Raw genomic sequence first — 27924 nt, 5'->3', positions numbered from 1 at the left:
TAGGTTTTCTACAACAATTTCATCTAGTCACCAGATATAAGAAGGGCATACACAATAAGGTTGCAGATATGTTGTCCAGACCAATCATAAATGCATCTACTATACTTAAGCATAACTTAGTAATGCACGAAAGCTTCATTGAACAATATGCTCAAGATATAGATTTTAAAGATGTATATGCAACTTTAAGTCATGGCAAACAAGTAGAAGAATTGGATTATCATGTTAAGGACAAACTCTTGTATCATTTGGGAAAGTTATGCATTCCTCAAACTAAAACAGTTAACATAATTTGAGAAGCACACACTTCTCTAATATCAGGTCATTTTGGTGTGAGTAAAATAGTTGCACAGCTGCAAAGGTTCTGTGCATGAAACAATTTCTAGATATATTAAATGGTGTACCATGTGTGCTAAAAGCAAGCCCAACAATAGAAAAATAAGCTTGTACACTCCACTTCCAGTTCCTTCTCATCCTTGGGAAAGTGTTTCCATGGACTTTGTTGGGGGATTGCCAAAATCTAGAAAAGGTCATGATTATTTATATGTTATTATGGACAGGTTCAGAAAAATGTGTATTTCAATACCTTGTAACAAGCATATTACAGCTGAGCAAACAACAAAGTTGTTCTTTCAGCATGTATGGGTTCATTTTGGGTTACCCACTTCTATTATCTCTGACCGAGATTCCTGATTTGTTGGGAAGTTTTGGTCAAGTCTATGGGAGTTGATGGACACCAGATTGAAGAAGAGCACATCATTTCATACACAAACAAATGGCCAAATAGAGGTGGTCAACATGACAGTGATCTAGTTGCTCAGGGGCTATTGCAGTAAGCATCCCAAGCTTTGGGATGAACATTTATGTTATGTGTAACATGCTTACAACCGTGATAAAAACTCTTCTACGCAGAGATCTCCTTTTGAGACTTGTTTTGGTTTTACACCAAGGTCTCCCTTGGATTTTTCCTTTAGTAAAGACATAGCAGTTGATGGACACAGTGATGTGGACAAAGCAACCAAGTTCATTGAATAGATCCAAGAAATTCACCAGGCAGTGCAGGAACAACTAGAGAAAAACCAGGCCAAGTACAAGGCAAGGCATGATAAGCATCGAATTCAGAATAGCTTCCAAGTTGGCAATCAAGTCTGGTTGTACATCAACAAAGATAGAATGCAAGGTGAAGGTAAGAAGCTGAAGCCAATAAGGTATGGGCCTTTCAAGATACTTGAGAAAATTGGTGAGAATACTTTTCGCCTTGATTTGCCAACTTACATGCACATCTATTCAGTAGTTAATGTAGAGAACTTGAGACTATTTGAACCTTCATTGATTGAAGATCCCGAAGAGCAAAGTCAGTTGCCTTCTATTGATGATCTGTTGCCTGAATATCTCAATGAGTTGTAGGAAGATACAGTTCTAGATAGGAATGTGAGAACTACGCGTAGAGGAGATGTTGAGTACCTCAGAATCAGACTCAAAGGTTCAAAACCAAGCAGTGCAAGATGGATAGAGATTGGACAAGTGAGGAAGCTATATCCTCACTTTATTGATGCTTAAAAACCAACTTTTGGTGGTCCAAAAGCTTTTTCAGTGGGAAGGCGTGATCCAAAATGGATCCAAAACACCCTCTAAGTCTTCAAACATTCAAAACTATTGCCTGAGAAGAACCTTTTAAAAAGGCGGATTACACTATCGGGAGGCAAAAACATGAAGAAAATAGTGAAATAAGGCCTATCGGAGGTCAAAGGAATGACACACAGGAGTTGTCGGATCTAACCGATCAATGGTCCAGATCCGATTGGCATGTCACAATCGGCGGTGGCAGGCGGAGGATATCGGAGCCTATCATATGACAATTGTGATCGCGATCAGCGCAGGTCAACAAGGACCGTCATTCAAGCGCACAGATTGATGACCCAGGTTAACTTGCGATATCGCAATTGGCGATTATAGAGGAGAACTTACAAATGGCTCGGGGGTCTATGCGATATGCAATTGCAATCAATCGCATCGCAATATCGCATCGAAGCTACACAAAGGAGTGGGTTCGATACAAATATAGCTTGTGACAGCTGGACCCGATAGGGTTATAGGCGATATTTTATATATTTTGAAATCCGGAAAATAGCATTTTCCTTTGTATTTCACATTTCCGCCAAATAAAGGAATTGCAAAGGAAATGTGCCCGATGCGTTGAAACCAGACCCGAAAGGGTTTATGAATGCATATGTATAACATTTCAAGTCCGCCATAAAGCCATTTTGCAAGATTTTCAATGTTTTAATGTATTTTCCAAATACAAAGGGAAACCATGAAATGAGCGGGATTTCGGGCAGGCCTTAGGCAGTAAGTGGTATTGGACGGGCTCCGCCTGATCCCATCCACCGGCCAACACGTGGCGTGAGAAAACCGCCTTTTCGGGCGGGTAATCTCAGTACGCCTTCGCCACCCGAAATGAATCTCAGTCGTTGGATCAAGATCACTTAAATCGACGGTGGAGATACGATCGCAATATAAAGGCAGACCCGATAGAAATATAGTGCAGATTTATGAATATTTGAAGTCCGATGAAAAGTGATTTGGTGGATTTTTCCCATGTTTTAGCATATTCCTCTGTGTAAACAGAGAACACTATTTTTGGGGATTTCAAAGGCCCGATGGTCATTTCCATTGTAGAACAAGTGTCCACCTTCCCTGAAGACATTATGCCATGATTTCTAAAGCTTAGAAGGGGATTTGAGCAGACAGAGGCCAAGAGTCAGAGAGCTCGAGAAGGGGAAACGAACAGACAATGCCGATTGGCTTTAAAGCCATAGACTGACAGAGACAGAGAGGAAGTAGTACAAAGATAGAGAGAAAACCAGAGACAGAGAGTGAAAGAAAGAGTCTGTGTACTTATAGAGGATTGAGGGATTCAAGCAAACTCCTGTTTTTTGTATCTGTGTGTTGAGACTCAATTTGAGCTCACATTTTGTAAAACTCTGCTCTTGAAGACATAATAGAGAGGTCACCACTGAAGGCTTGGACTAGGAGACATAGCCCAAGAGTTTTGGGTGAACTCCAGATTAAACTTGTTGTGTTTATGTGTGTTTGTCTATTATGCTTCTCTAATTGCTCAATTGTCTATATTATTCGCAATCTTATCGATATGTTGCACTAAGTAATATAGGCTAATCTATGCAAATGAGTCTGTAATACCTTAAAAGTAATCTAAGATCTTCATTTTTAGATCAACTGAGGCTTTCCCTGGGTTATTTCTTCTGTGTTATGTGTGATTGATTTCTCATTCTCAGTTATATGTGTTCTCTTGATCTTGTTCAATTCAATTAAGCTTCATTAAAGAGTTGTAGAAGTAGATCTTGTATTGTGTTTTAGTATATTGCATAATTTGTTGATCTATAGTGGAAATTTCTACATGGTATCATAGCAAAGGTGATCAAGGCGAAGAACAATATACAAGAAGAAGAAGTTCGACGTTTGTGGCTCCTAAATATAGAAATCGAGTTCTTATCACATCTCAATTTCACCGATGGCGTTCAGTGGTTTAAGACTCGAGTATGCCCTTGATGGCAACTCGAATTATATAGCCTGGAAGGATCACATGGAGGCAGTATTAGAGGATAACGGTCTAAAGGACTTCATTGATCAAGAAGTCCCCAAGCCGGCTGATGCTACTCAACTGGCGGAATGGAAGAAATGTGTGGCTAGAGCAAGGAGAATCCTCTTGGAGGGAGTTTGAGACCACATTGTCTCGAGCCTCCATGGGAAAGAGACACTGTTTTCGATGTGGAAAACATTGAAAGGTCTATATCAGAACAACATCAATCAAAGGAAGCTAGCGTTGAAAGACAAGCTTCGTAAGATCAAGTGTGAAAAGGGAGACACGATCTCTACATATTTGAACAAGCTCACCACCTACAGGGATGATCTTGTAGGGATCACGACTACTGAAGATGACATGGTGAGTCTTGCACTCCTCGGTCTTCCTTAGAGCTGGCATAGCTACCAAGACTCAGTTAATGGAAGAGAAAAACTGCCACATTGGGAACGACTTTGGTCGGATCTGATGCAGGAGGAAATAAGAAGAAGCACCAAAGATGGATCCTCATCGAAGCAATATGATGAGGAAAATCTAGCCTTAGTGAGTAAGGTGAAGAAAGGGAAAGGGAAGGCATCCCATTCCAAATCTAGTTCTTCCCATGGTGGGAAGAAGAATGAAAAATCGAAAGTGTGATGCTTTCATTTTCATGAAGTGGGCCATTATGCTATGAATTGTCCACAGAAGAAATCCAAGAAGGGTTCCTCGAAGGGATCTGATGGTGAGGCACTGGCCTCACAGTTTGAGCTGGAGTTCTCTCTTATTGCATGCATGGTTTCATCCATGCTGGGATGTGTGTGGTACCTGGAAAGTGGAGCTTCATTCCACATGTCAGGTGATAAGAATATTTTTAGTACCTTGGAGGAGAAGGATCTCCAGATGCGGATCGAGATGGGCGATGACGGAAAGTACCCTGTTTCAGGTGTAGGTACAGTTGTGTTTTAGAGGGATCATGGAGCTCCCCTCACCCTAATTGATGTAAATTATGTACCAGGTCTGAAGAAGAATCTTGTGTCTGTCGCTATGTTAGAAGATAAAGGCTATGATGTAGTCTTTAGTAAATGAAAGGTATTCCTGAGGCATATCGGTACTGTAAAGACAAAGCGAATAGGGATTCGAGTTAAGAATCTCTACAAGTTGGAGGTAAATGACTGTGCTGCTTTGAGTTCCAAAGCTAAGATGGTGCAGAGCCAAGATGTTGGCGAGCTATGGCATAAAATACTGGGCCACTTTCACCATGGAGCCCTGAAGATCATGCAACAGATTTCTACCAAATTACCCAAGGGAAAACTTGAGTAGACGACTACATGCAAAGGTTGTACCTTGGGTAAGTATGTGACATCTTCCTTTCTGGACCGAGACAGTAGAGCTGGATCAATCCTGGAGCAAATTCACTCAGATGTTTGTGGACCTTTCTCTACAACCTCCACTGCTAAACAAAGGTACTATGTTATTTTTATTGATGATTTTTCTTGTAGATGCTGGATATACTTTATGCAAAAGAAGGATCAGACCTTCTTGAGGTTTTGTGAGTTTAAAGCCTCGGCATAAAAATAATCTGGAAAGAAAATAAAAGCCTTGCGTAGCAACAATGGTGGAAAATATGTCTCCCAACAATTTAAAGACTTTTGCGCTGCAGAAGGAATTAAATGGGAATTGACAGCACCCCATAACCCAAAACAAAATGGGGTGGCCGAAAGGAAGAACAAATCGATTGTGGGAGCAGCTCGAGCGATGTTACATGACTAAAGCCTACCACTGCATTTGTGGGCTGAGGCATGCAATACAGCAGTATACTTGCAGAACAGAAGCCCTCACCGTATACTGGGAATGAAGACACCTATGGAGGCCTATTCCGAGAAGCGACCTGATGTAAGTCACTTCCAAATATTTGGATCATCAGTTTACTGTCATGTGACCAAAGATTCCAAGAAGAATCTAGACCCAATATTTGAGTTGGGAATACTTGTGGGGTACACGGATACACCCCACAACTATCGGGTGTACCTGCCTTCCACTGAGAGGACAATGGTACGCAGGGATCTGAAGTTCGACGAGTAGAAAACCATTCAATTGTCACTTGAGAGGGAGCTCAAGTTGCATGTAGAGGAGGAACCTTTGGTTCCTAAGGAGGAGGAGGTGGAGAAGTCGCATGCAGAGGATTCGAGAGTGGAGACATCCACTCATGCTAAGACTTCCAGAGATGGGCGGAAATGCTCAAGGTAAGCTGACAGATTGATGTTGAATTTGCAGGAGAATGTGGGCCAGCCATCTTCTTAGCGCAGACAGAGGAGGTCGCCCAAGCAGTACATTGGGTACATGGCCCTGGTTGGGGAGTGTGTAGATACCGAACCTTCTTCATTCGAGGAGGCAGTGCAACAACCAGTTTGGGTTGATGCAATGGTAGAGGAGTAGGAGTACGATTCTATCATTCAAAACAGTGTGTGGGATGTTGTCCTAAGGCCTCAGGGCAAGTCAGTGGTGAGTTCCAGATGGCTTTACAAGGTAAAGCAGGCAACTGATGGCAGTGTTGAGAAACATAAGGAAAGGTTTGTTGCCCAGGGTTTCTCACAGGTCGAGGGGATTGACTACGATGAGACTTTTGCTCCTGTAGCAAGGTACTCATCGATTAGATTGATGTTGGCACTATCAGCTCAGATGGGGTGGAAGATCCACCAAATGGATGTGAAGACAACATTCCTCAATGGGAAGATTGAGGAGGAGGTGTACATTGAGCAGCCAGAAGGTTTCGAAACCTTCGATCGTGAGTCGCATGTGTGCAGACTCAAGAGGGCTCTGTATGGGCTGAAGCAAGCACCCCGTGCTTGGTACACCAGGATCAACAACTATTTCACTAGTTTGGGCTTCACCAAGAGTGAAGCAGATGTGAACCTTTACCACATCATGGTAGAAGGTAAACCATTGATCATTGTTCTTTATGTCGATGATCTGATTTTGACAGGTGATGATCAACTGATACAGTCTTGCAAGGAGGACCTTGCAAGAGAGTTCGAGATGAAGGACATGGGCCTTATGCACTACTTTCTAGGCATGGAGGTGTGGCAGAAAGATGGGGAAGTATTTGTGTCTCAAGGCAAGTATGCCAATGAGATACTCAGGCACTTTCACATGGAGAAGTGCAAGCCCATGCAGACTCCTCTAGCTAGGAACTGGAGGAAGGAGGATGCTACTTCAGGTGAGGTAGTAGCTGTTACTGTTTATTAGTAGCTGGTGGGTTCACTTATGTATTTGGTGAACACACGACCCGACTTATGCTTTGCGGTGAACCAGTTGAGTCAAGCTATGGTTCAACCTACCAAGCTGTTTTGGAAGGCAACAAAGCATGTGCTGAGATACCTCAGAGGCACATCTCAGTTCGGATTGTGGTATAGACGGATAGAGGGAGTGAAGCTTCAGGGCTTCACAGATGCAGATTGGGCAGGGATTCCATCAGACCGGAAGAGCACTTCTGGAGGAATCTTCAACCTTGGTTCAGCTGTAGTTTCCTGGTACAACAGGAAACAGAGATCAGTTGCACTTAGCTCAGTAGAGGCTGAATACATGGCTGCTAGTCAGGCTGCATGTGAGGCCATTTGGATGCGGAAGATTCTAGTGGGATTGTTTGGTCAGAGGATGGATCCTACAGTGATCTACTGTGATAACCAGAGTTGTATCAAACTCTCTGAGAATCCAGTTTTTCATGACAGGTCCAAGCACATTGATATCTGGTATCACCATCTTCGAGACTGTGTGGTCAAGAGGATCATGTTGTTGTTGTATGTTTCGACCGAGGAACATGATGCAGATATTTTGACTAAGGCATTGTCAAAATGCAAGTTCGAGTTCCACAGAGACAGGATTGGGGTTACTGATAATCCCTTTCTTGTTGAGATGGAGTGTTGAAAATAGCAACAAGAAATGCTAAAAATAACACTGCTATAAATAGCAGTTCATCTAGTGTTGAACATAACAACAAGGGATTAAAAAATGGAAGTGCTAAAAATAGCATTCTATAAATAGCATTTCAGGATACCTTCCTATTTTAGTCAGTCCCTAAACTAAAATAGAGAAGTAAAATTCAAATTTGATCTTAGCCGCTGTTTTTAAAATAATTAATTAATTCATCTTGAGTTAATTAGTTAAGGAAAATCAAACATGAAGTCTATGTGGGGACATGCAACAGTTTCTCCATTAATTGAGGAATTTATCCATCAGTTAAAGAGATAAGAATGAGTTGTAATTAGTTGGCTCAGTTAACTGAGTCAAGTCCAGTTAGATTAATTCAAACAGTTTGTTGAATTAATGTAAGTTTAGTTAGTTAATGCTTGCATGCATGTAACTACTACACTTCAGATAACTGAATATTATCTCATAAATAACTTATGCATGTCAGTTCAGACAGAGACCTAGTTGAGATCAGATGGATGGGAAGTGTACTATCAATTGCTAGAATATTCCATTGTGAATATTCCTTGCATGCAAAAGGAATTCTTTCCTTGAGGATTGCGCAGTGACTTCTTCAGGTTTTGTGAGTGTGATGAGGCCAATTCACACATGTGGCTTCATTGGACCCCAAGAAAAATTGCGTAAGGAAATAGGAGGCTTGGAGGGCTTGAGGAGGACATATACTATGTCTATTCAGTCTGTGAGTTGTATTGTTTGATTGTAGAGAGAGCAGGATAACTTGAGAGCTGATTCTTTTTGTAACATGAACAAGATTTACATTTGTATAATAATACAAAGATTGGGGTTTTAGGCTGAGGCTTTCCCCAGGTTATTTCTTCTGTGTTATGTGTGATTGATTTCTCATTCTTAGTTATATGTGTTCTCTTGATCTTGCTCAATTCGATTAAGCTTCCGCAAAGTGTTGTAGAAGTAGATCTTGTATTGTGTTTTAGTATATTGCATAATCTGTTGATTTACTGTGGGAATTTCTACACATACTCTTTCCTCTAATTATGAATTACATTGGTCAGGTGAGTTCTTTTACAGTGGTATGTTCTAATGATTATTGGTTATGGCAATTTTGATTTGGACACTTGCACTTTTCTTGTTTAAGGTTGTTGGAGTAAAAACAGATGGTCAGAGGATTACCTCCCATTAGAGTATTTGATGGACTCAAGTAGAAACAACAAGGATCAACAACAATATATTGTGACAACACCTCAACGATTGCACTATCCAAGAATAGTTTGTTTCATCAAAAGAGCAAGCATATTGATACTAGATATCACTTTATTAGGGAACTTGTGAGCAATGGAGAAGTTCACTTGAAGCCTTGTAAATCTAGTGATCAATTGCCTAATATATTTTCCAAGTCATTAGCAAAAGTTGTGTTTGAGTTTCATAGAAGAAACTTGGGTGTTGTAATCCTAACTGAGACATAGACCAACATGCATGCTTGATTTGTCACGAGTCATGTTTTAGTTTAGCGTTCGTAATTAAGGGGGAGTTTTAAAATAAGCTAATTACTCTTGCATGAGGAGTTGGCTAAACTTAGAGAGTCAGTTAACTGAGTGTTGAGGGTTGATTGTTTGAATGTTGAGTCAAGTCGAGTTAAGTGATAGATGACTTTTAGTATGTGGTTGCATGTCAAGATATTTTCGGCAAGTCGCTAGTTGGAAAAGTTTAAATACCCTTCACCGGGTTCATTGTAAGTATCATGTTTTCTATGATTAATAGGAGCTGCAGCTTGTGGATTTGTGTGTGAATTATTTGTTTTGTCTTCTTTGTGTCTCCAACAAACTAGAGAGGAAGCATTGAGGAGGCTCCTGTAGCAAAGAAGATAGTTGATGGAAGCCCTGCCACATTTGAGAAATCTCCAGAGGAATTGACTGTAATGCCCCACTTTGGAGCCCAAAGCAAAATCGGCCCACATGGAGTTCGAGGAGGAAGGTGCTCTAATGCCCGGAAAAGTCGAGCTCGTTAAAGAAGTTCCCAGTAGCTGAAGTCCCTAATGAAGTCGCGACTGTTGAAACGACCAAAGAGAAAGGGGTCATCAAAACGATAGAAGAAGAAAGACGAAAAAGACGCACCTGCAATGCGGCGGTGACTTTCCATGTGTTAAATTTTTTATGGGCCAAAAAAAGACAAAAAATAATGACTTTCCACATGTTAAATTTTGGATGCGCTGGAGGAAGACAAAAATGGAGAGAAGCATAGGCTAATGTGAATAGTGTTTGTGACCGAACTCTATAGAAATAACACTTCAGTGTAATTATTTTCATGGTTAATTCACCGTCATTTTGTTGTTGAGATTCATGTGAGAAAATTTTAATATATAACAAATTCCATAGTAATACATTATATATAGTGTAAAAAAATAGAATGGAGTTTTAAAAAAAGGACACTGAGTTCTCAATATTCACTATTTTCCCTGTAGCAGTAACATTAAAAAAGCTGAATAGGCCTTCGAAATTCTATCATGATAACATTCATTTTCTTTATCGGTATGAATTTGCCCATCATAACTCCGACTTCGAGGAATAAATTTTGAGAGATTGAATCCCGGTCAGCCTTTCTAAGTGAACACATTCTCAATTAATTTTTTATTAAGATAATTTTTTTCGATACATACTCACCAATTAGGAGGGGAGTCTTCCACAGGAGCTGGAGGGAGTGCGACAGCTGAGCGGAGTGCAGGGACGTGTGGCAGAAGGAGAAGGAAGATGTATGCGGCAACCAACCAGTGCACAAGAAGGAGGGAGACAAATGGATTGATGGCCAATGCATGTTGAATCTTGGCGAAATTTGCATGCAATCTCTCAGGGCTCGTAGAATTGGTCGTCTCGACACCTGGAAATTGGAAATGCATGCCACCCTCCTCTAAATTCTCAGGAATGGCAGGAGGTATTGGTTTTTTCGATGGCCGAGTGCTCTGTAAGTTCTCTGCGGTTTGGCTGTTAGTGTTTCGGATAGGATACACTTCAGAGCTTAGAGGACCCTCAACTCTTCTGAAATCCGCCATCTTAGGATTACTAACCTCCCCAATCTGCGAGGAAAGGTTAGTTTAACTGGTTCATGTCTTGCTATACCACCCTCTATCTCAAGCCAGTTTCTCCATAGGCTCTTTGTCCAATGTAGTGGGTTCCAAGTCACTCTGAATCTCCTGGTTTTTGCGCGAGAAAAGTTTCTTTGGTCAAGGCCTTTATCAAGCATGGTAGGATGATTCATATTCTGTATCTCTATTTCGGTTTTGTGTGGGAGGAGGCTTTTTTGGTTTTGGCTCAAGTTTACTGCATGATCCTACACTCTCTCCTCAGCTTGCTTGTGGCTCCAGGTCAGTACCTCTATACTGTTGAGTTTTTCTTATTCTTTCTGTTTAAAAAGGAGTTTAAAAAAAAACAACGGAAATTAGTAGCTGTTTCTTTTTTATAAAAGGAATCATGGAGCTGTTAGTCTGATTGTAGATGAATGCAAGTTTTAAGAAAGGATATGGTGTAGGTTGGTCTGTTTCTTCTGCCTCAAGGATTTCAGAAGACCATAGTACTCCTCCCATGTCTGTGGATACGAGACGATCATGGGTATCGTTTCTCAAGCCTTAGAAATACTTTGTTATCTCAAAGCCATGCTCGGATTTTCGATTTAGGATTGGTCACTGGTGGTGTGTTTGTCAATTAGTATGCTGCTGTTTTGTATGTCCAGAGGAATCATCCTGAAGCAACGCTAAACCCTTTGGTTCCCTGTAACTTTGGCCTTACACATTCCTTGCCTGAAACTCCAGGGGTTTTCAGGGCCAGTTTTTTTTCCGGGAGGCCAATTCTCGCATTCATAAGTACAAAGTCTTAAAACATTCTCTGTCTAGGAATTTCGGGTAAAGGAAAGTTTTGTACTTTCTCTGGCTTCTCGAAATCTCTCAAGGGATAGATCAAATATTGGATTCAAAATTTTAGCCGTCAGTCTTCCATTTCTCTTTATGGCTGGTAGGATCCAGGTAATGACATAGTCCTTCCCCTTTATAGGAAAGCTGTCTGAGGGGTGACTCAATCCCTAGGCGTCTCGGGTCTGTACTGCAGTTTGATTTTGATGATCTAGGCTTTCTCTCTCTGGGTTTTATTCAATCCTTTTTGTCAGTCCACCCTGGACCATATCTTCGTTGGATTTTTTGTGATCCCTCGGGGTCAGAAGTAGGTGGAGAAATAAAGAATGACTGACACTTCTGATCTCAAGGCGATGATACAAGCAGCTATACAGGTGGAGTAAGCACATAAATTCGCCAAAGGGGATAATGAGTGGCAATCCACGCTGGAGGAGATGCTGATTCATCCCTCGGTCCCACAAAATGAGAGGAAAAGTCTGTTAAATGATAAATGTCATATTCCTTATAGCTAGCTCAAAAAAGATATATCCCAGAAGTCATGGCAAGAGAACCGCCACAAGGGAAATAACAAACCTGTCAAGACTATTCCCCCTCCCGCTACTATCAGTATAAACAATAGTCATCTGTCAGAGCACATTGAGAGTCTTCAAACTAAGGCTTTAGTTGGGAGATGGCATTTCCTGGAGCTAGACGATGCGAAGATGAGGTGCTGGCTTGAGCAGCAATGGAAGCCGCTAATTGGATATGTTCCGATTATATCCAGGTTATTAAAAGAATGGTATTGCTTCCACTTTCTAAATTCAGTTGATCTGGAAATCATCCTAAAACAACAATGGGTTTATAAAAGAAGTTTCTTGGCTTTACACAGATGGTATATGGGCTATAATCCATTGAAAAACATTCCATCTAATAACTTAATTTGGGTCAAGCTACCCGGATTACCATTAGAATTGTGGTCAAAGGAAACGCTAGCTGAAATTGGTAATGCAATAGGAAGATGTGTATACGTGGATCCCTGGGTTTTAGGTGAAAAATACAAACGAGTAGCCTGGATATTGATAGACAAACCTTTCAGAGGGGGATTTCCGGCTCACATAGACATTCAGTGGAGGGACTCAAAAATCAGGCAAAGGCTTGATTTCTGGGGGATTCCCTTTAGATGTTCAGCTTGCCATCACACTGGGCATGTAATTAAGAATTGCCCAAGACGCCTATCAATCAGCCGGAAACAACACAGTCATAATAGGTATGCTGCAAAGCCCTTCAAAAGTTCATCCCCTTGCGGGGAGTCAGAGAACTCTTCATTCGCAAAGAATATGTCTCTCACAGGATTTGAAGTCCACCTGGATTTCTCTGCTAATGACCATCGACTCTCATATCATCCGGAGGTATTGAAACAGTCCATGCCACCCTTAGAGCCAGCCTCGGATCACGACATTCCTGCTAATCCATACATTCCGGAGCCTATATCTCCGTCTATGCCCCCTTTGGACCCTGCCTCGGATCGCAAGATCCCCTGCCCGTGTTCGTTTCTGCACCCTCTCTATGAAACCACTAATGAAAATCTTCTCAATCCATCCTATACTCCTGCTCCGAATAATAAAAATCTGTCATCAGATAGAGGAAAAGAGATTATGGTAACACCTACACCTGTAAACTCGCCTACTTTGTTGCCCACGAATTCGGTAGGCAGCAATTTGGATTTCCTGCTAAACAAAAAATCGCTTCAGCTCAGGGAGCTTACAATTCACAAGCCCCATTCTCAACCGTCCCCTCAAATCAGTCCGAAGTCGGCTAGAAATATAACAGTGAGAAGGAAAACAAAAGGGGGAAGTAGGCACTTCAGGGGGAGAGGTGAGGGTAGGGGGATCCGTGATTTATCTCTGGTAGAAGTCCCAATCATAGACATGACCGAAGACAGGCCTCTTAGAGCATGCAAGGCCGGAAATCATCCGATATGAATTTTTCCATCTCCATGAATATAAGAGGATTGGGGGCAGGTCCCAAGTTTTTGGCCTTAATTTATTTTTTTTTTCATTCTGAAAGTCCCAAAATAATTATAATATAGGAGACAATGCATGAAGCCTCCGTTGCAGTTTCTTACTTCAGGAAGATGTATCCTTCATGGCACATCTCTGCCACTGAAGCGATGGGGCTCTCGGGAGGGCTAGTATTCCTTTGGGATCCAACTTGGATCAAGGCAGAAACTTATAAATGTCTGGAAGGAACTTTAATCTCGGCAAAAATGAGAGGACACAATTTTCCTATTAATATTCTCAATATATATGCCCCCTACAAGAACAGAATGCTTTTCTGGGAGAAAATTTTGGATTCTGAAATTTTTGATGTGGAAAATTTGTTGATTGCAGGAGATTTAAACTTCACTTTAAGCATGGACAAGATATGGGGCAGTAAAAGTAAAAAGGATCCTCTTGCTGAAAGGTTAAAAAATGAATTTCTCAAGAGAAATTTTGTTGACATCCTTCCTCCTCAAATGATCCCGACTTGGGAAAATGGCAAAGTTGACGAAGCTTATGTAGCTAAAAGGCTGGACAGGTTCCTTATTCATGCCAGTGTGATTGATTGTATGGGTATGCCTTTCTCATCAATAGAAAACATTTTCATTTCAGATCATAGGCCAATCATTTTAGGATGGAAGGTAAAAAGTTTCAGGAAAGGATACTCATTCAAGTTTAACAACTCTTATCTGGAGGATCCGGGATTTAATGATCTCATAAAAAAAACATGGATGGAGCTGACAAATAATGATCCTTCCACACTCTTGATGACATTTAAGGACAAAATGGATTATATGCAGAAGGCGGTGAAAAAATGGAAATATGAGAAAAGACAAGCAAACAGGAAAGAACTTAGGAGTATTCAAAGAGCTTTAGACATGGCATTGGAGGCGATGGCCTCTCATCTTTTATCTCTAGAGTCGAGATGTCTCATAAAGGAGCTGCAAAAAAAGAGGAATCCTTTTGGCGGCTGAAAAGCAGAGCAAATTGGATTAAAGCGGGGGATAATAATACAAAGTTCTTTCACAATTTTGCAAATGCCAGGCGCGAAAAAAATTCCATATGGAAGATAAGAGATGGAAATGGTCAGCTCATTTATTCCCAGCAAGATATATCAAATGAGGCAGTAAGATTTTTTGGAAAGCAGTATCAAAGATCTGAAGAATGTAATTTTAAGGACATCCTATGGGGCATTGAAATCTTCCCAAAGATGTTGATGAGGAAACAAATGATAGAATTTTTCAAAAAATCTCTGAGGAAGAGCTGCTTGGGATTATGAAGTCATTTAAAAGTGATAAATGTCTAGGGCCAGACGGCTGGACAATTGAGTTTTTTACTCACTTCTTCGACCTTTTCAAAGGGGATTTGTTAAGAATGGTAGATGGTTCAAGAATGGCGGGTAGTATTAACACAAAGGTTGCTTCCACCAACATCACCCTTATCCCTAAGAAAGATGAAGCAGAGTCTTTTATGGACTTCCGGCCGATCTCTCTATGCAATATTACTTATAAAATTATTGCAAAAATAATTGCAGAAAGGATAAAAGGATCTTTATCAAATCATATTTCATCAGAGCAACATGCGTTTCTGAAAGGGAGGAACATACAGGATGCGGTGGCAAGTACTCAGGAAGGAATATATGCTATTCAGAAAAGGAAAAGGAATGCAGTCATCCTTAAGATTGATCTCCAAAAGGCATATGACTGCCTCGATTGGGGATTCTTAAGGTGCTTATTGGTAAAGATTGGCCTAAAACCTGGTATGACAAACTGGATAATGGCGTGTGTTGAGATGGTGAATTTCTCGGTGATCATAAATGGAATTCCTTCCCCTTTCTTCTCTGCCTCCAGAGGTCTCCGGCAAGGATGCCCCTTATCTCCACTTTTATTTATTCTGGCAATGAATACTCTTAGCCTTCATATAAATAAGGCTGTTGAAGAATCCAGATGTTCTCCGCTTAAAATTTGCAGGGGTATTTCGATCTCACATAATCTGTTTGTCGATGATATCATAATGTTTGGAATGTTATGCAAGATTTCATGGTTATGCTACTATGAGATCTTGGAAAAGTTTCAAAAGGCAACAGGCCTTCATATTAATTTCGAAAAGTCTGTCTTTTTTCATAATGATACGAGCCAGGAAGTGATTGATTGGTTGACGGAGCTGTTTGGAATCAAAGCCCAATCTATCAGGCTAGGATTGAAATATTTGGGCTTTCAGCTAAAAGCTGTAGGTTATAAAAAGTCAGACTGGGGATGGATTTTAGACAGGTTTTACAAGAAGATTTCCGCCTGGCAGTACAGATATCTCTCTCTTGTGGGAAGAGTGATCCTCGCCCAATCGGTTTTAAATCAGATGATGGTATACTGGGCCCATTTATTCGCCATCCCAGCAAGCATAATTACGGCAATGAACAAGCTCACGGAAAACTTCATATGGGGAGAACAAGTGGGTAAAAAAAAAATCATCTCTCATCTCTAGCCAATATTTCCAAACCAAAGAGCAGTGGCGGATGGGGGCTTTTAGAATTGAAATCTTTTGGCAGGGCTTTACTCTGCAAGACTCTGTGGAGGGGCATTTTTGAGGATGGTCCATGGAGTAACATAATTCGATACAAATATCTAAAAAGGAAGAATCTGGCATATTGGCTCAGAAAGGAACAATTAGGCTCATCTAGGGGATCTCCTATTTGGCAAAGCCTTAGGAAAATTGGCAAATTTTTTCTGGAAAATTTATACTGGCATTTCCAAACAGGTAAAAATATTCTCATTGGAAAAGGTTGTTTCATGTGTGGTGATGAAGCGATTGAGGTTTAGAACTCTCTTCTAGATTTTCTCCACAGGAAAGGTATGTTTTACTGGGAGAGTCTAATTGCAGGATGGAATGGCCCGATTCCTCTTTGGAGGGAAGCTGAAGGTATGGGGATGCCGTTAGACATAGCTTTGCAGTGGGACCAAATCAAAATTCGTCTCAGGAACTGTGGAATCTTTCGTTCAAAGGATCATGATGGTCTCATTTGGAGAAGCTCAAAGGTTTTATATGCTATTCAAGTAAAGGATGTTTATAGAGACCTGATTAGCAAATTGCCTTCTCTCCTCAAGCCGTCCTTTCCGCCCATTCTCTGGAAAACAGGATGCCCCTCAAAAATGATCCTGTTCTCCTGGTTGGATTTTCACAATAGGAACCTCTCTTGGGAAAATTTAAGAAAACGCGGATGGCAGGGTCCGGGTGTTTTCTCCATCTGTTGGTCTGAAGATGAAACCAACTTCCACCTTTTCTTCGACTGCAAGAAAACACGTCTTCTGTGGAGGACTCTGGAGGAAGCCCATGGCGTCCAACATATGACTCATTCCTCTATTTCAGATGCTTTTTTATGGTGCAGTCTTCAAAAGAAATCATGGAGATCAATCTTCATCATTACGGTATGGTGTATATGGAAGTGGCGCAATAGGGTTGTTTTCAATGGTAAGGTCTCCCATCTTCTGGAAATTATCTCCTCCATCTCTTCTATTTTTGAATCGATTCCGCAAAGCATATCCAAGGATCCAGATCAGAAAGGAAGTGTGGCTCAGCTGGACCTGTCTTCTTTGCCGAGAGCCTTCTTTGACGGGGCTGAACAGGATGGTCACTGTGGTTGTGGGGTTTTTATCGTGGTAAATGAAAACTGCCATTATCACCTTTTCTGGAATGGGGGGGGGGTGGTTCAAACAGTAAGGCGGAAGCGATGGCCCTTGCTGGCCTTCTTCATTTTTGTCTTTTTATCAATCTCCAGGATGTTTCCATATTTGGTGATTCTAAAGTCTTGGTTGATGGTCTTCTTGGTAAGAACATCATAAGGAAGCCGCAACTCTCTGGATGGATTGATAGGATTAATTTTTTATGGAACAGATCAAAGGGTGTGTCCATTCATCACATAAAGAGGAATCTTAACCAGAGTGCAGATGATTTATCCAAAAGAGGTCTCCGGATGGCTCCAGGATTATGGTCCTTGCAGGTTTCTTCTGAGGGCTATATTACATCCATACAGGACTTCGTTCCTCCTGATTTCTAATTTTGTCTTGGCTTCTGGCTCTTTCAACTTTTTATGGTTTTGTTTTCTATTAAGCTCTGATATTTCTCTCTGCTCGCTGAAGATTATCATCCGCTAATTTTGCTTTTCCAGTGACCGCAGGTTCTTCATGCTTGTTTTCATTTTTCCTGTTGCGGGGAGCAGTTTGTTAGGATCCGTTTCTTATCGCTGCTATCAAGTTTCTATGGCCTGCGTGCCCACTCTAGTTTCAACTCTTTAATGGCTGTATGTTCTTGGTTTCACATGATAGGTCTGTTCAGATGCTGTCCATTCTTATTGGGAGCTTTTTTGGTATTTAGCCGCTCCCATTCTAGGCTCATATATGTGGAACAGTTTCTGTCTTCCAGTTCTGGCTAGAGCTCCTTCTAGTTTAATTTTTCCACTCTTATGTTTTAAGTCATATATATGAAGAACAACTGAACTGATATAATGTTATCTTTTATATTTCTGATATAAATGCAATATAGCTTTTTTCGTCCTGAAAAATAATTATATTATTTAATATTAGGTAAATGAATCTTTTCTAATTAACAAAATTATTATTTCATTAATCATGTATTTATTGTTCTCAATAGAAATGGTACAGTTTTGTTATGTTATTTATTGTTGAGCAACATTTTTCCTTTACAGGGAGGAAAGTTTTTAAGAATATAAAAATCTTTTATGAAATAATATATATTGGAAATTTACATATTTATATTTCATCGGTTTAGAAGATAGAGTTATTTGTATTTATATTTGAATTATATAGTCTTATGTAATCATAATAATTTGTTTTAGATTGAATAAAAGAAAATTGGAAATTGTTTTTTTTTTAATTAAAATTCTAGTTTATAAATACTAGGGAGATAGTTTATAAATCAAAAATTTTTGTTTATAAAGTAATATAAAATTATTGACCAGCTTTATTTTTATTGATTGGTAGGTTGTATTGTAATCTTTGAGTAAAAAGTGATTGATTTTTATTAGTTTTGCAAATATAAAACATATTTTATAATTATTGTTTTGAGGCTTCTGCAATAAGTGTTTTGTGTGTAGTTTTCTTCCGGAGTTCTCACATCCATGATTGTTTGTATCGACTCGAGCCATCCACCGTGGCTCATCATCAGGATAGATCAGAAATTGTGTAGGACAGATCTCATTAGACTTTGAATAAATAGGGTTAAGAGATGTATAGGGAATGGAAGCCGACCTTGGCGGAATTGTTTTGTAATATTAGGGTTTAATATTTTATTATATGCTAATAATAAATAGAATGAATTAAAATTAAAATTAAGATTGAAATATTTAACTATATGAATGAAATATTTAGTTATATGATAAGATAATTAATATTAATGTTTGATATCAGTAAAAATAATTTAATTATTTAATTTAGGTATTTTAATTTAAGAATTTTTGTTTACTAGTTAAAAATTTTTAATATTTGATTTTATTGTAAGAAATTTAATTAATTCTAATTTTATGAGAATGAAATAAACCTAAAATATTAATTATGTAAAGGTTTTTTTTATTATTAAAGTTTTGAAAAAGACTAATATTAAAGAATATTTTGCAAATTAAAATTAAATTTTGAAAATTTTTGCTTTAAATTTTAATTTTAATTTTTTGATTAGCTCATATAGTTGAAAAAACTAATTTTATGGGGTTATAAATACAATTTGCTAGAAATAAAATTGATATTAAAAAAATAAAAAATTATATCCCACCAAATGTCATAAGAATACACACATCACATCCCAATATTTATAAAAATTCAATACTATTAAATCATCATTTTAAAATAACTTAAATATATGATAAACAAAATTAATTATCTAATAAAAAATTAAATAAATCAACTTTACCATGGACTATCACCATTTATTAACATTACTCTCAATCTCTTCTTTTTTTTACCACACGATTTAAATGTTGTGTAATTTTCACTTTTTTGTTTTGTTTTGTGATTTAAATATTGTCTAATTTTTACTTTTTGTTTTGTGATTTAAATGTTGTCTAATTTTCACTTTTGCTTGTTTTGTTTTCAAAAATATTTTAATATATAACAAGCCTAATACCTACACATCTCATATATATTTTAATAAATATATTTCATAATACCCATGGATACTCCACATACTTCAGGATTGTTATGAAACCCTACTTCATATATATTTTAATATATATTTCATGATACCTATCAATACTCCATATACTTCATTGTTGTTGTGAAGCCCTACTTTATTATGATTGCCAACACTGATTATACTCCACATACTTCATTATTGTTGTGAAGCTCTACTTCATTATGGCTCCAAGCACTGATTATCTACTAGTTTTTAATATATTTAGTAAATAAATACTTTTTAATTTTGAATTAGACTTACATAGCATTAAAGCAACTTTTCTTATAAGATATATCATAATAACCTTCATAAATTTAATATTACATTTCATAAAAATGTTTTGATTTTACATAATTAAAATAATATCAGTAAAAAAAAAATTCCTAAGAAAATTGTTTAATAAATAAATATATATATTAGCTATTAACTCGTGTTACTTGTTATTTATAAATTTAAATTTAAATTTATAAATTTGATAAATTGATATTTAATAGTTTATATAAATATTTTAATTTTATAAAAATTTCTAACTAGTTATTTTATTTTATGTATAATGCTATTTTTATAAATCATAAATATTTTATATTATGCTATTTTTATAAATCATAAACTATTTTTCAAAAAATTACACATTTCTTTAAATAAGTAAATTAAAAATAACCAAAATTCAAATGCTTTCAAAGAAATCAACTCTATAACATCTTAATGAAAGTTTCATTGGCCATAAATATACTTGTCAATATAATATAACAAGTTACTCATATAAATAAAACTATGTATGAGAAAGATTAACTAATTATTAATTTAAATTTAATATTTCATTTTTTTGTAAATTGTTAAAAATAAAAAAATATAAATATATTGATAAATTTGAAGATATCACATTTTACTTATTTTACAAAAATGACTAGTTAAAAGAAAAAACGACCATAATTCAAATATTTTTAATAAAATCAAAGCTTCAAATTTCATTTGTCTTAAATATACTTAATTATCAATACGATGTAACAAGTTACTTGTATAATTAAATTATGTATATTTACTATTTAATATGGTAAATTGCAAAGAATAAATAAAATATTAATAATAATGTTATTAATCTAAGTTTAATATTCCACTTTTGTAAATTGCAAGAATAAGTAAAATATTGAAATCTAAACAAATTGGACCTTTAGCATGGAACCTTTTAAAAAACAACATGTGTGTTTTGGACATTGTCCTATGTCCTATATTGACATCATCTAATTCTTCATTGTTATGAGGGTTTTTCAAATAACATTGTTTATATTGATGAGAGTGTGTTTCATGATAATGCATATGTCTATATCATTTTAATCAAGTATTTCAATAAATTAATGATAATCATTTGGGGTCACAACTGGCATGGGTCACACCAATCCTTAACATGGCTGTATTTTTGCCCACACTAAACCAACAACCTTTTCACCACTAAAAGCCTTAATAAAACACCTTGTTACTTTCTACTCTATGCCCATGAACATGTAGGTGGCCATTTTAATTAATTAAATGTTCCACATTTTTTAATATAACAACTCTATATTATACTATCCTATAATTATTCTCAAGAGAATTAATACGCTATAAAATAATTTTTGCATAAAAAAAACAAATACTGAATAACAACTTTACATATTACACTTATTTTTATATTTTTATTATTTTTAACTTTAATTTACCATTTATTTATATTATATTAATATCATTTATATTTATCCAAATTTAAAATTAAATTACTCATCCATCATAAACCAAGATGTAGTTTAATAATTTTGCTTGGCTTTTACTGCAGTGTAAATATGCGATTTACTCACGCAGGAGTCAGGATCGGCGAGAATCGAATGACTCCAACCCCACTTCCGCGGGACCCACAGGTTTCCTACAACTTTGATCAGTCAATGTCAATGGGGACCAAAGCTTGCATCGCGAACCGTCTGATGTGATTAAAGCATCAACGACCCGACACCAATAATGTCGACTTACCATTAGTTGCTAATGGGCGGTTGTACACATGATGGAAAGAAAATGCCAGTGCGCGCACTGTTCAGGGAGATAACCATAAAACGGCAACACCAGTGTTCGCAGACTGTTCACAAAGATAGCCAGAAAACGGTTTTGATGGGGATAGATGCGTCATCGGTTGCCCTAATAAAATCAAAATCACGTCACGCTTCCCAAAAGTTAAAAATATTAATAATTATAATGATAAAATACTCACTATCCCAGGCCAACCTATGCGTGCGCTTCACAGTCTTCGGCATAGGAGCATGGATGCAGGTGCAAAAAGGGCTCCTATCGATAGTAAAAACAAAACTGAGTTGTTTTTAGTGAGATTTTTTGGAAGTTTAAAATTGAATTGTTTTTAGCGATGATTTTTGGACTTAACATAGTTAATAATTTGCTATTTGTTTAGTCTTTCATGTTTATAAAATGGTAGCCAATTAGAATTAAAAGTCTCAATATCTATGAAAAATAGAACCACACTTGTTGGTGACAAATGTCTGTCTACATGTGATTTACGCCGAAGTTATTCTTTCAACTATTATGGATCACAGAAGCCTCAATTCAGCTATAGAAAAAATTATTTAGAAGTGTTTATCTAATATTCATAATATTCTTCAAGTGTAAATTTAATATTGAACAGTGAAGATTAAAAAGAAATATGATGATTGAATACATCTCCATTGTTCAATCTGGAAGCTTTTTACCATTTCCAAAATATAAGTGATTTAATTATAATTTTTCCAATATTTCTTTTGCCGTATATAATTTACATTTCTTCCCCCACACCCTCTATATGAGCCGTATAGAATTATATTATAATTTGTCCAATATTCTTTCCAAGCCACCTTTGAATATTATAATTTGGTCCAATATTTTTCCCAATTGCAATTCAATTATTACAATTGGCTTAATATTCTGTCCTTGGCTATAATTTGCTCAATATTATCTTCCTTTCTCTAATATTATGATTTCATATGGGATGAGGGAAATATATTGTAATATACTATTATAATTTGCCCAATATTTCCTCTCACTCCCACCTTATAATTTCATATAGCCTTAGGGAATATTGGGGAGATTATAATATTATAGGGTGGAGATGGGGAAATATTGGCTAAATTATAATATAACCACCTTCTATAAGGGAGGGGGTGACGGAAAATATTATATTAAATTTTCCCAATATTTCCCTCACCCCAACCCTCATATTCCACAAATTATAATATTTCCTCTAGTCCCACCCATATAGGATGGTTATATAGTCCCCCACCAATGGCCATATAGGGTGGGGATGAGAGAGAATATTGGGAAAATTACCCTTATAATGAGCAAATTATAATAGATAGGGTTGGGGTGACTAGAAACATTGGGCAAATTACCCTCATATAGGGAAAATTATAATATAAAATTATATTATATAAAATAGACGTGGGGAAATATTGGGAAAATCACCCTCATATAGGGAAAATTATAATATAATATTATAATTTGCCTCATATTTAGACTAGAGGTGGAGGGAAAGATTCGAAAAATTATCATATGCTATATTATAATTTGCCCAATATTTCTTCAAACCGCCGCCCATATAATTGAGTGAAGATGAAGGTAAATATTGTGCAAATTTTCCTCATATAAGACATATTATGATATAATATTATAATTTTATCAATATTTGGGGGGGAGGTGGGGCGAGAGATATTGGGTAAACTAAAATATTGTATTATAATATGCCCCATATAAAGGTGATTTTATTAATAATTTCCCCCACAATGTCCGCATTATAATTTTCCCTATATGAGGATGCTTTTCCCAATATTTGCCCCCACCCTCACCCCCGATATAGGGTAGGGGGTGAATATTGGGAAAATTATAATATTATGAGGAGAGAATAAAAATTCATGATACAAGGTGGATATGTTATCAGGTTAGAATAGTCTCTAATGTGAAATACAATGGTAAAATATGAAAAAACTTGATAAAGAGGACATGTGTGAGTCTAGAGGCTTCAAAAGACATGTCTCTCCATCAAAAGATGCAATGAATAGTCCAAGGGGTGTGTATCTTCATCAAAGATCATGCCTCATCACCAAAAAGTTTCCTCACAAGCTCAATGCCATCCTCCTCAAGCCCAATATCATGTAAAAAGGCACCACATCATCATGTGAGAGTAACATCCTAGTTCCAATGGGTAGTGTCCAAGGAACCAAGCGTGGAGGAGGGTCTTTAGAGGTGTGCCAAGACATCATCAAGCAAAAAAATCTCCATCAAGTTAGCAATGCCCATTATGAAGTGGAAGTATCTCCAAATGGTGTTAAATCATCATTCATGAAGTGTAAGAGAAGCATCATCAATGTCCTCTAAAGGGCCATGACCATGTTTGGATGATCATCAAGTACAAGCTCAAGGAATCAAATAAGATAATCTATCATCGAAAAAATAGTAATTGAAGCATAAAAAGTGGAACATATTCAATCTTAAATCTAAGCATAACCCACAAAGTATGTTCTTCAAACTTCACATTGGCTAAAAACTTATACATGTTGCAATATTTAGGTATTGGAGGATCATCAAATGCCCATATTAGGTGTTCCTAGCTCTATGGGGATGAATAATTCTTAGGTTGACCCTTAATCAATAAATTTGAGTGATAAGTGATACGGTCCAAGGTGTATTTCATGAGAGGCATCATAGTCAACAAATTTAGCTCTCATTTAACACTTTATTATCATTTTTGGGCAGCTGGAATTCAATATCGTTGTTGGCATTCAATATGTTGGCATTGATGTCAACCAGATTAGTATTGAATTTAGTGGTAGTAGATGTTGGCATTGGTTCCAAGCTCAGGGGGAGTACCATGGTTGTTGCAATATTTTGTAGGGAATCACCTGATAGTAGTAGGAGTAGTGGAGAAGCCATAGAAAGATGATTATAATGGTTGGGAGCCTCAGAATTTGGAGGAGATTACGCCTTAGGTGTTTAGCTTAGATGCTCTTGGAAGTGGCATAGTTGGGAAGTGCTTAGAGATATCTTTCCAATGGTATGCTGAAGTTGGAAAATGACCCCCTTTATCAAGAGTTATGGCTAGTCAAAGTAAGGACCTTAAATCGATATTAACAATCTCGGAAGCCCGAAGGTTTGTTTAAAATATATTTGAGATAACATTAAGCCATGATAGTAGGAACAATCCTTGGAAGCTTGAAAGTCTAGAAAACAAAAAACTCGGAAGCCAGTTGAGAGCGAGTGGAAGTTGCTCAGAAGCCTAGAAGCTATTATAATTAAGTGCTGGGTATTGTAGTGGTACTGACATACAAAGGTTTGAAAAGATACCAATAAGTGGAAAGTGGGCCAAGCCTAGAACCTCCAATAGCAGCGCGCAAAGGAAGAGGAGCGGGAATTGGAAGTGGTGCACACAAGTGGGCCATACCCAAAAGCCCATAAGCCCGTAAGGAGTATGCAATATATTTTATAAAAAGTTGTGGGCATATGGGAATCTGGGTCTCCAACTCAGTAGCGGCATACATTTTATGGCGACTAAAAAAATTGGGTAACAAAATATTTTGCCGACATTTAACAGTTTCGTTGAATAGCAAAATGCGTGCCCAAGACTTGGTTTTTCTATGGTTTCACGTGTTTTGGTGACCGAGGATCTTTGGGCTATGGCCAAGGAAAGACACTGTGAGCAAGCATTTAAATGACTTCGGGAAAAATAAAAATAAGAGGACACCATGACCGACCAACATTGGAAGTGATGCACACTAATGGGTTTGTGCCTGGTATCCCAGAAGCCTGTAACCCTTATGAAATGTTATTTGGGAAAAAATTACGAGCACTAGGACATCTGGGTCCCCAAATCAGTTGCAACATATGTTTAAAGGCATGGATGAGTCAACAACTTTGGAGAGAAGTCCTCCTTATTTGGTGGTTATGCTATAATTAGTCATTACCATAGCTTGATAATTAGAAGCACAAGAAAACCAGGTAAATGTGCATAGAAGAGTTGGTGGCTAGATTAATGGCATTTGTCGAGAGCTTTGGATTAAAGACGGAGAGGACCATGGTCTACAAAATGGATTAATGAAGCTTGATCCATACAAAAAGATTCCTCCCTGAACATACTTGCATGCCATGAGGAATTAAATGAAAATAATGGCTAAGGGAACCCATACCAATGAATATTTGGGCTCTGATGGCATGCTGTAGCTACAACAGGAAGGAGAGACATACCAAGGGTACAAGATGAGAACTACAAGAGATTAATCATCACAGGGAGCCTTACTATAGTGTGCAGGTTGACTGATAATTCAATATTAGTACCAGAGACACTCAAATACCTAGTTTGCAATTTAATGTAAATGTGATGGTTGAGTGAAAGAAGTCCATTTTCAGAGTTGAATGTAGTTGCATAGGTAAGGAAAATTGATGCGACAAAAACATGGGAAACCTTGACAGTGCATGATTTTAGACAACATGAAGGACATCAGGAACTGCATCATTGCTTGTGCAGCAGAGGAACAAAATAGAGGATTGTAATTTTGCAAAGCGGGAGATGCAACATTTGTGTTGATGCTGAGTGTGTGAGGAGCAGGTATCTAGGTGCTGAGAGTTAACTATTTTTACATTGGAGTTGAGGGCAGAGACTAAAGCTTGTAGAGCGCTGAAGAGGGTAGTGAAAGTGGAACCACAGAGCATAAGGGGAAGGAGTTGGTGCAACAATTTACGACCCCGAGAAGTTGATGTACCAATTTACCCCAATGAAGCCCATAAACATTTGGTGCTTCATCTCCTAGGGTTAAGTTTTTGGATGTTTAGGGGTTTCCATTGTTTCTGAATAATAAATAGGCCTTCAAGCATCATTGTAACACCGTTTAGAAGGCATATAACCACCACATATATTCTCAAAGATAAGTAACCACCGCTTGAGCTGGTTTATTTCCATTTTGCACGTAAACAATTTTCAGTACTTTCTTATTAATGAATTGAAGTTATGTTTTCGATGCATCTCTGCATTTATGTTTATATCTATATTTCATCTCATTCCTTCGTAAATTGGATCAGTGATATCAGAGTGGTATGCTCTTTCTCTGTTTTTCTATGCATGTACCCAACTAGGTTGGGTCTAAGGAGTTACAACTCGAACTGGTTGAACCTTTACAAGACCGGCCTTGCCGATCCCGACGATCCCCCATGGCAGATGAAAATAAATACGAGTGATTAGGAGATCCTTTCAAAATATTGCTCGAAGAATCCCTCGAGCGGCAAAGGAACGTGATGATGAAAACTTTTCCCAGATCCTTAAGCGGATGCTCACAAGCGATGCATCTTCATCTAACAGCCACCCTAGAGGCACCACTCCCTTTAAGGTACAAGTCAAATTTGATATTCCCATATTTGAAGGCCAGATAAATGCATATGTTGTAGATATATGGTTAAATCTATTGGAAGGATATTTTTCAGTTCATGATTTTTCCAATAGGGAAAAGATTATTTTTTCACTCCTCCAAGCTTGCCCCCATGTCAAGGACTAGTGGGAAACCTACTCTGAGCAGAGGGACAAGAGGGAGCCTTCACTATTTTTAGCTGAACCCACATGGAATTATTTATGAAATGGGAGCTATGAAGATAAGTACATAAAATGGACCACACTGTGGAAGGGAAGGGACCAAGATGTGCCAGAGTTCACAAATATGTTTCATACCCTTCTGTTGTAGCTTCTACAACATCACCAAAAATTTTGGGCTTATTCCAAATTTTGGCCCCTCCTCCACTCGCCTCAGGCCTTGAAGGTTGTGAACATGCTCCCAATTGGTCCATTTCCCCAATGCCCCAACTATTATCAAACCATATTGCTACTTATGCACAATAATGCAGATTGCTCACATCCTATGCATTTTAACATTTCGTTTAAAGTATCAGGGTCTCATTGCCACCCCTTCAAATTGGGATCTTCTTTTCTGCTTGAAGGTCCTCGGTTTCATGGGGTGTGTTCCCAAAATATTGGCAAGTGTTTTTTTTTGTTAATCATGCCACATCTTGCCCTTTCTAAGTGTGAGTGCATTAGGGTAATTTTCATTTGCGTAAACTTTTCCAACACCCTAAGCTATCATGCCCTTCATTCAAGGACTCAGTCAAGATCGGCTTGATACTCCTCTCTGGATGTGCATTATGTGCCTTGCACCCCATCAACTTTTAAGCTTATTTTCAATTTCCCTGGGCACATTGTCATCCCTTGGCATATTCATGTACACAAGTGTTTAATGTTTTCAAGAGGAAATCTCTGCGTGAAAGAC

Source organism: Pinus tabuliformis, chromosome 5_2 (genome assembly GCF_031772625.1).
Source record: "Pinus tabuliformis cultivar Carrire ecotype Pingquan chromosome 5_2, CPIR1, whole genome shotgun sequence".
Classification (NCBI taxonomy): domain Eukaryota; kingdom Viridiplantae; phylum Streptophyta; class Pinopsida; order Pinales; family Pinaceae; genus Pinus; species Pinus tabuliformis.
Note: the sequence above shows the minus strand (reverse complement) of the source record.